This window comes from Theropithecus gelada, chromosome 4 (assembly GCF_003255815.1).
Source record: "Theropithecus gelada isolate Dixy chromosome 4, Tgel_1.0, whole genome shotgun sequence".
In the NCBI taxonomy this organism is placed as follows: Eukaryota; Metazoa; Chordata; class Mammalia; order Primates; family Cercopithecidae; genus Theropithecus; species Theropithecus gelada.
In genome coordinates this window covers 40,014,548-40,022,970 of record NC_037671.1, presented here as the reverse complement: position 1 = coordinate 40,022,970, position 8,423 = coordinate 40,014,548, and positions in this window count along the sequence as shown.

Genomic DNA, 8,423 nt, shown 5'->3' with positions numbered 1-8,423 from the left:
AGTAAGCAATAGCGCTGGGATGAAAATTAAGGACTCCTGAGCACTGCTGTCCAATAAAACTCCTGTGATGAGGGTAATGTTCTATATCTTTGTTGTCCAACACGGTAACCGCTAGTGTGACTGTGAGCACTTGAAATGTGGCCAGCGTGACTGAGAAACTGACATAAATAGCTACTAGTAGCTATGCCTTGGCCAGCGCAGCTCTAGTGTGCCAGCTTTTGGCCCCATTTCTACGTGAGAGGCAGCACCAAGTAGTGGTGAAGAGTATAGACTGTCTCTGGAGCCAGATTCTCTAGTTTGATAGAACACAACTTATTAACTGTCTGTGACTGAACCTCTCTGTTCCTCAGTTGCCCTACCTCTAAAATGAAGATGACAAAGGTGGTCATGAAAGCAAATGGCCTTTATGCTGGGCATTTGATACTTATGAATGTTAGCACACTCCGTCAGATAAGCCTTGGATTAGCGGATGAAAAGGGGGACGGATGGGCAGGCCGGATCATCCTTTAGAGACTGACTGGGCCGGTGCCTCAGGGTTCCTTCCAAGCCTGTGCCAGGCATGGATCCCAAAGGCCACCTGGGATGGTGGGCATGGAGGGTCTCCAAGGAGAGCCAGGAGAGCCACATAATAAGACGAGTTAATCAAAAGGGCAGCGAGTCCCCAGGGCTCACGGCTCTCGTCTCACAGCGAGCATGCGCAGGAGAACTGCCCATGGCTCCTTCCCCCAGTCTCTCTCTGAGCCATCGGCAGCGTGGCCTGCAGGAGTGGGGGCCAGACCAAGAGCGACCTGGAAGGTGAGGGGCCAAGACAGGAGTTGGGGGCGGGGGCTTGGGGGTGCGTTGGGAAGAGAAGGAGCGAGGGAAGTGAGGTACAGGGTAGGATGACCCGCCAGCTTGTCCTGGGGTCAGGTCAGAGCCGAGGGAGTGGCAGCAGGGCCCCCACGTTGAACCGGGGGTGGCAGGGCGGGATTGGGGGGAGCGCCACGTCTGTCGTATCCTATGTAAATGGCGCCCCCTGTAGTTTATGCTACGCAGCGGTCGCGGGTGTGCTGAACACCTCGAAGTCCACGCCAAATTTCCCGCCCCCCAACTCCCTTTTACGTGGATCAAAAAGACCTGATGGCTAAAGGAAAAAGAACTGGCTGGGAGGGTTAAACAGAAAGGGAGCAAGAAGAGTCTCGGGCCCTGTCCCTGGGGCCCGGCCCTGGCCCCTCCCCTCCCAATACCGCAGATTGGCCGCCCCTCCTACCCTTCTTCTTTCACCTCACACCCCAGGCTTTTCAAGCTGGAGAACATTTGATCCTGCTTCCTGCGGAGCTGAGCCGCCGGGGAGAAAGTGAGAAACACCAGCTCAGCGAAACTTGATACGTTCCACTGGGGCTGCTGAGGCCTGGGAGCAGATGCCTGAGGACAGAGCCACCCTCAGCCTGGCAGACCCCCCATGCCTCCAGGAACGCACCTGATTCAGACCTCTCCTCCCAGACAGCATCCCAGAAGGAGGCAGCAGTGGGGGTTGCTAACCCCCTGCCGCTTGTTTACAAGGGGGTTTGCCAGAAGTTCTGGGCCTCACCTGCCTGCTTCCCCTCCCCCGAGAATCAGTTTTCCTTCAGCCTGTACATAACTCAAACATTTCTTGGATCTTCATTATTTGTATTTGTCCCTAATCTACATATTGTCTGGATAATTTGGGCCTCCATTATCCTGGTAATTTAGGTCTTGCCCAAAGCCTACTTTTGTTTGAGTTAGTTAGGGTAACAAACTCAGCTCATTTTATTTTATTTTTATTTATTTATTTATTTTTGAGACAGGATCTCACTCTGTCACCCAGGCTGAGTGCAGTGGTGTGATCGTGGCTCACTGCAGCCTTGACCTCCTGGGCTCAAGGGAATCCTCCCATCTCAGCCTCCCAGGTAGCTGGGACCACAGGCGCATGACGCCATGCCCGGCTTATTTTCTGATTTTTTTTTTTTTTTTTTTAAGATGAGGTTTTACTATGTTGCCCAAGCTGGTCTCAAACTCCTGAGCAAAAGCAGTCCTTCCACCTTGGCCTCCTAAAGTGTTAGGAACTCAGGCGTGAGCCACCGCACCCTGCCCTGTTCATTTTAATGAATATAAATCAAATAACTACTATGTGCTCAGCTTGGCACTGGGTATTGTGAGTGATCCAGGCATGAGTAGGACGCTCCCTCTATCCTTGAGCTCACAGCACACATGGAAACAGAGCACAGAGGACGAATGCCCACTCTAAGCCTGGGGTGGAGGGGTGTCATCCATGAGGCCAGAGTAGCAGGTGGGGCCTTTGGAGAGGAGCTGATCTCTAGATGCCCTGCAGTCTCCTTAATCAGAGGTATCTCCCTAGGGGAGGTCAGTGGAGTCAGATGGGGCTGGGACTTCTTGCTGGGGTGAAGCCTGGCTTCCAGAGAGATGGTGCTCTTCCCTGTGGGTGCCAACGGCTGCATGCCAGTTTCACAGTATTTCCTTCAAATAGGCCACTTTCCCAGGAGCCCAGAAGGACATTTGCATTAGGAGAAAATAACCCAAATAAAACACAGACTACTTCCCTTGGGTTTGGCTGAAATTTGGAAGGCTGCAGGCAACCAGGCTTGAAGAAAGTTTAGGGGCCAAGGCGGGTGGATCACCTGAGGTCAGGAGTTCGAGACCAGCTTGGCCAACATGGTGAAACTCCGTCTCTACTAAAAATGCAAAAATAATTAGCCGGGCGTGGTGGTGGGTGCCTGTAATCCCAGGTACTCATGAGGCTAAGGCAGGAGAACGGCTTGAACCTGGGAGGCAGAGGTTGCAGTGAGCCGAGATCGCACCACTGCACTCCAGCCTGGGCAACAAGAGCGAATCTCTATCTCAAAACAAAACAAAACAAAACAAAAAAAGAGAGGATAGGAGGCCGACTGGGTGTGGTGGCTCATGCCTGTAATACCAGCACTGTAGGAGGCCAAGGTGGGAGGATCGCTTGAGGCTGGGAGTTTGAGACCAGCCTGGGTGACATAGAGAGACTTCATTGCTACAAAAATAAAAAATAAAAATTAGCCAGGCATGGTGACGCGGGCCTGCGGTCCCAACTACTGGGGTACTAAGGTGGGAGGACCAATTGAGCCTGGGGTTTGAGGCTGCAGTGAGCTCTGACTGCACCATTGCACTCCAGCCTGGACAATAGAGAGATCTTGTCTCAAAAAAAACAAAACAAAAAACAAAAAAAACAACTTTCAGTAAGAGCCTAGAAATCAGAGTCACCAGCCAGTGCCTTCCTAGTTCTCCATCCTCTTCACTCTTACCCATGTAGTGAACACTTGGTTGCTGTTATAGAGTATCTGTCCCTAGATCTATAGCCTGGCTCCATTTGTATTCCAGGATCTATAACCCTATAATAGCAGTCTTCCCCCATCAGACTACAGGCCCATAGGGCCAGGGCTGTCTCCTCCATCAGACTTGGGCTACCTGAGAGCAGGGCTGTATCTTTAGCTGTTGGATGCCTCCAGCACAATGGGGTGCCAAATGAAGAGTCAAAAGAACTCCACTTTTCCAGCCCGTTTGCTTTTTCCCATACCCAGCCCAGCGGGGAAGCAGAGCCTGGTAAACCAGTGATCCTTACACCTGCTCAGAGTGGGAAGACCATATATTTTTCAAGTCAGTGTTAAAACAAAATTACTTGTGATCTACTGAACCATCAACTCACAAAAGTTAAACAAAACCTCCCCTTTTCCAACATTAGTGTAGACAAAGGAAGCCCAGGTGACCCTCACTTGGGAAATGGTGGCTTCAGATACCAGGCCTTGGAGAGAGCTCACAAGGCTTTGGAGTCTAGTGCTGGGAACAATCTCAGAGGTGGTCCAGGCACATATGCTCATTGTGGAAATGAGAATCCAGAGGCCAAAAGGGGAAGGTCACACGGTGAGTCAGGGTGTAGTTGTAACATAGTAGCCAAAAGTGGGAGAGGGACTCCTGTCTCCTTTGCGTTCTTCCCCACACCCAAGATTCTAGAACTGGTCACTTCTGTCACGGCCTGTTAGGCCAGTCAGCAAATGTCTGCTTGCCTCAGTCTTCACATCTGTAAAATGGAGGGGGCCACATGTCTTTTTTTTTTTTTTTTTTTTTTTGTGAGACGGAGTCTCGCTCTGTCGCCCAGGCTGGAGTGCAGTGGCCGGATCTCAGCTCACTGCAAGCTCCGCCTCCCGGGTTCCCGCCATTCTCCTGCCTCAGCCTCCCGAGTAGCTGGGACTACAGGCGCCCACCACCACGCCCGGCTAATTTTTTTTTTGTATTTTTAGTAGAGACGAGGTTTCACCGTGGTCTCGATCTCCTGACCTTGTGATCCGCCCGCCTCGGCCTCCCAAAGTGCTGGGATTACAGGCGTGACACATGTCTTAATTTACCTCACGGGAACATTTTAAGGACCAGGTAGGATAATGGATGTGGAATTCCTTGGAAAGTTTCAATATGAGGGTACCTATGGAGATGTTGTAAAATAATTTACAAGGCAATCTAAATAAATTGGCCTTTCAAATGTGGGCATGGTTCCTAGTCTTGCAATCTAGCCCCATCAATATTCATTAATCAACTCATATGATAAGGATTTACTGAGCACCTACTACTGGCCAGGCACAGTGCCAGCTGCTGAGGATACTGTGGCACCCCCTTCAGTTTATTCCCTACACAGCAGCCAGAGTGAGCCTGCTAAGTTAAAGTTAGATCCCCTCCGTGCTCTGCTCGAGACCCTGTCACAGCTCTTCTCATTGCGGTCAGAGTAAAACCCAACATCCTGCAATAATCCCAAGACCCGAATGACTTGCCCCCTAAATCTCTCTGATCTCAGCTCCTCCTACTCTCCCCTCACCTTCTCAGCTGCAGCCACATCCTCCTCACCACCGCAGGGCCTTTGTCCTTGCCGTCCCCTCTCTCTGCAATGTCCTCCCCCTAGATACTGGCGTGGTTAGGTCCCTCTCCTCTTTAAGGTCATGACTGAAATATTAGTGGGGTCCTTCTGGATACCTTCTCTGACAGTTCAGCTCTTACATTTCCTACTCCTTTCCCTAGCTTTAGTGTTCTCCTTCATACCCTGTACTATCCAAATACCTTATTTTCCCCATTTGTGTAGTCTATTGTCTGTCTCTTCACTAAACTATAGCTTCCACAAAGGCAGGGATTCTTGTCTGGTTTATTTACATTGAGTCTGCTGTGCCTAGGGCAGTGCCTGGCACATAGTAAGCACTCATCAAATATTTGTTAAATGAATTAATGGTGAACATATAGACAAGGTCCCTGCTCTCACGAAGTCTGTATTCTACCAGCAGAAGGTCTGCCGGGGGTGTGGGATGAGGAGGGGGGTGGTGTGGGCTACACACCCTGAGTGACATATGTCTACAAGCCCCTTTTCTCCAAGGGTATCATGGTGGGATTGCATTCTTACCAGTCTTGAGCCACCACAGTTTATAATAGGAGTTAACAGCCTACTAATTAGCAGCTGAAGCCATTAATTGGCTATTTGTTAGAGCCCGAATTAATAAACTGGTCTTTCGGCGGGGTCATAATTCTCCTGTTCCTCGCCCCTCCCAGTCATCCTTCCCCCACATGACCAGAAAGCGTCTTGCAATGAGATTGAATCAATACCTGCCACTGTATGATTTTCAGAGACAATTTCTCTCGCAAGGCGATGACACCATCTAGCAAAGACTCTTCCTCTCTCTCTCCCTCTCTCTCTCTCTCTCTCTCTCTCTCTCTCTCTCTCTCTCCTTCTCTCCTCTTTCAGGCTGTCACTCGTCGGAGGCCAGCTAGTGGCAGGAGGAGATGGGAGAGCTTTCTAGTAACATGCTGTCACAACAGACTGCAGTTGCCCTCCGTGCTCAATGCCTGGAGCCCCTGGTTCCCTGGCCCCTGGTTTATGGTCAACAGCGAGTTCCTGAAACCTCCTGGGGCCCAAGTGCTAGGTTTTCTTTGAGGCAAAAAATATATTTTTTTCTCTAGAGGGAAGTGACCTTAGAATGATCTTGGGTGGAACCCAAAACTTGGCAGCTGGGTGCTGACCACCAAGCCTCCAGACAGCCTGGCCTCGGGCTCATCCTGTGCCCTATGGCCCATGTCAGGTCTAGCAGTCTAGCTCTCATGTCCCCCCTGCCCTTCATGCAATTTGGGGGCCAGAGTATTGTTCTCTGTGTCTGTAAAGGGAACAGTAAACACTTCTTGCGGAAACGTTGTTAGATACCTAGGCCCTTGCCCCTCTTCAGTATAGAACAGTGGGAGAGGGCAAGGTCGCCGAGCCAAGCTACTGAGGTCAAAGCTCAGTTTGGCCCCTTAGCAGCTGAGTGAGTCACTACATCTTCCTATGTCATTCCATGAGAATAACAGCCCTGTCTTACATAGCGTTTATGAGGATTAAATAGTTAATACAGTGCCTGGCATATGGTGTCAGCTGTTATTCTTATTACTCCCCTTTTCTCTAGGAAGAGAGGGATCTTACCTAGTTTATATTTGGGGAAACTGAGGCCTAGAGAGGTTAGGACTGGAACACAGGACTGATGTCTAGGGCTCTTTCCCTTCTCCGAGGTTGCCTCCCATTGTCAGACACTGGGCTCTGTTGAGGTAGCAGGCAGGGCACACTTGGGGGAGGAGACGGCTGAATTTACAGGCACACACAAACAGGCTGTCAAGGTATTTACACTGCATACAATTAGCTGCAGAGTATTCACAAGTGGATTAGCTATAGCAAATGTTCAATCCCAGCCTGGCTAATTTGGTCCTCTGTTCCCCCAACCCGCCATCATGAACCCCTCTCTCCTCCAGGCTAGTGTGTGAGTTTAGAGAAGGCAAAGTCAAGAGAATGTCAGCTGAGTCAGTGCAGTTCCCTGTCCCCAGTAACTCACCCCAAAGCCAAAAAGGAGCAATTGACTGCTGTTTGGTGTTGGAACAGCTAATTGGAAAATCAGAGGGCAGTTTCCCATGGCATAGAGAAGAACACATTCAGCTCAGAATGGGCAAGCCACAGCGGTTGTGATCACTCCCTGAGAGCTTCCTGGAAGGGGTGGGGACTTCCAGGAACCCTCTAATAATGGGAAGAGGATGACAATAGAAGAAGCTAGTCCTCATCACTCTCTCAATTGGCACCACTTCCTTTTCTGACTGGATGGGGGGGTGGGTAGGAAGAGGCATGGTGGCTGTGTATCTCTGTGGGACAGAAAATGAAATTTTTGCCTTTGAGGTAACAGTCGGGGGCTGGGGAGTGAAAGGATGGCTACTCTGAGGGTATCCCAGGTCTGTGATATCTGGCCATGATGGGCATCATTCGTGAATTCACTGAACACGTCTTCAGCTGGCATCTGCTGCGTGCACCGCACTGAGTCTGGACCCCCTATCAGCCTTGGACCCACGGGGCAGAAAGGAGAGAGAAGAGGGAAGAGGGCACAAGGGAGGCGCAAACGAGTGGAGGTGGGCTAGAGAACAGGAGTCTTCGGATGTTCTCGGGCTTCCCGAGAAGGACAGAAAGGGGGCTGAGAAAGGGAGATGGAACCCCCCATGCCACCAGGCACTTCCCAACACCTCCCACTCCCCTCCCAGCAGTCAAGAGCGCGCGCTCGCTCGGGTGGGGCTAAGCCTTGGAGAGTGAAGGGAGGAGGGACCCAGCAGGAAATGGGCCTGGGAAAGGGGCGGTTCATTATTATTATTTTTTAAAAATTTATGTTTCAATTTATATGCAGACAAATTAACCCTTTTGGGGTGTGGAGATCTTTGCGTTTTGACAAATGCATAGAGTCGTGGAACCACCATCAAGATATTGAGCGATTCCGGGGGTCGAAGCCGGGTGGGGGTTGTAGTCTCCCTGCTTGTTAGCTGCTGCGATTGTCTGCGCTCCCACGGGCCGACCTAAAACAATTCTTGCGCACACGCTGAGACAAATAACGGCGACAGGTGGAGCAGGTGAGATTAGCAGTACACGGGTTGGGCGCTGGGCGGGATCGGAGGCGCGGGGGAGGCCACCCGCCTGGCTTGCCAGGCTACGCCCCTCCCCGCGGGCGTTTGGGAGGAGCGTTCTCCGCACCCCTGCTCCCCGAGGGCCCCTTAGAGGTGGCTGAGACCCGACTGTCGGACTCCCGCGGCTGTAGCGGGGCCCGGGCTCGGCAGCCGGAAGGAGGTGTGCCCCCGGGGCGCTTGGGGGCGCCTGAGGTCCCGAGAGGAGGCAAGATGGGGAGAGTGGCTAGCCAAGGAAAATGTGGGGTGACTTAGGGAAGCTCTGGCGGAGGGGTCGTGAGAACAAACCTGTTAGCAACCTGTGGGCCGCGGCAAGGGCAGGAGCTGTCAGCGCGACCTCTCCGCCAGCTGCTCTGGCCTGGCCCCGGCACCAGACGCCTGGAAAGGGGCGGGGGCCTCCCGAGCCCGGCAGACAGCCTTGCAGACCCACAGCCGCGGCCCGGCTCGCG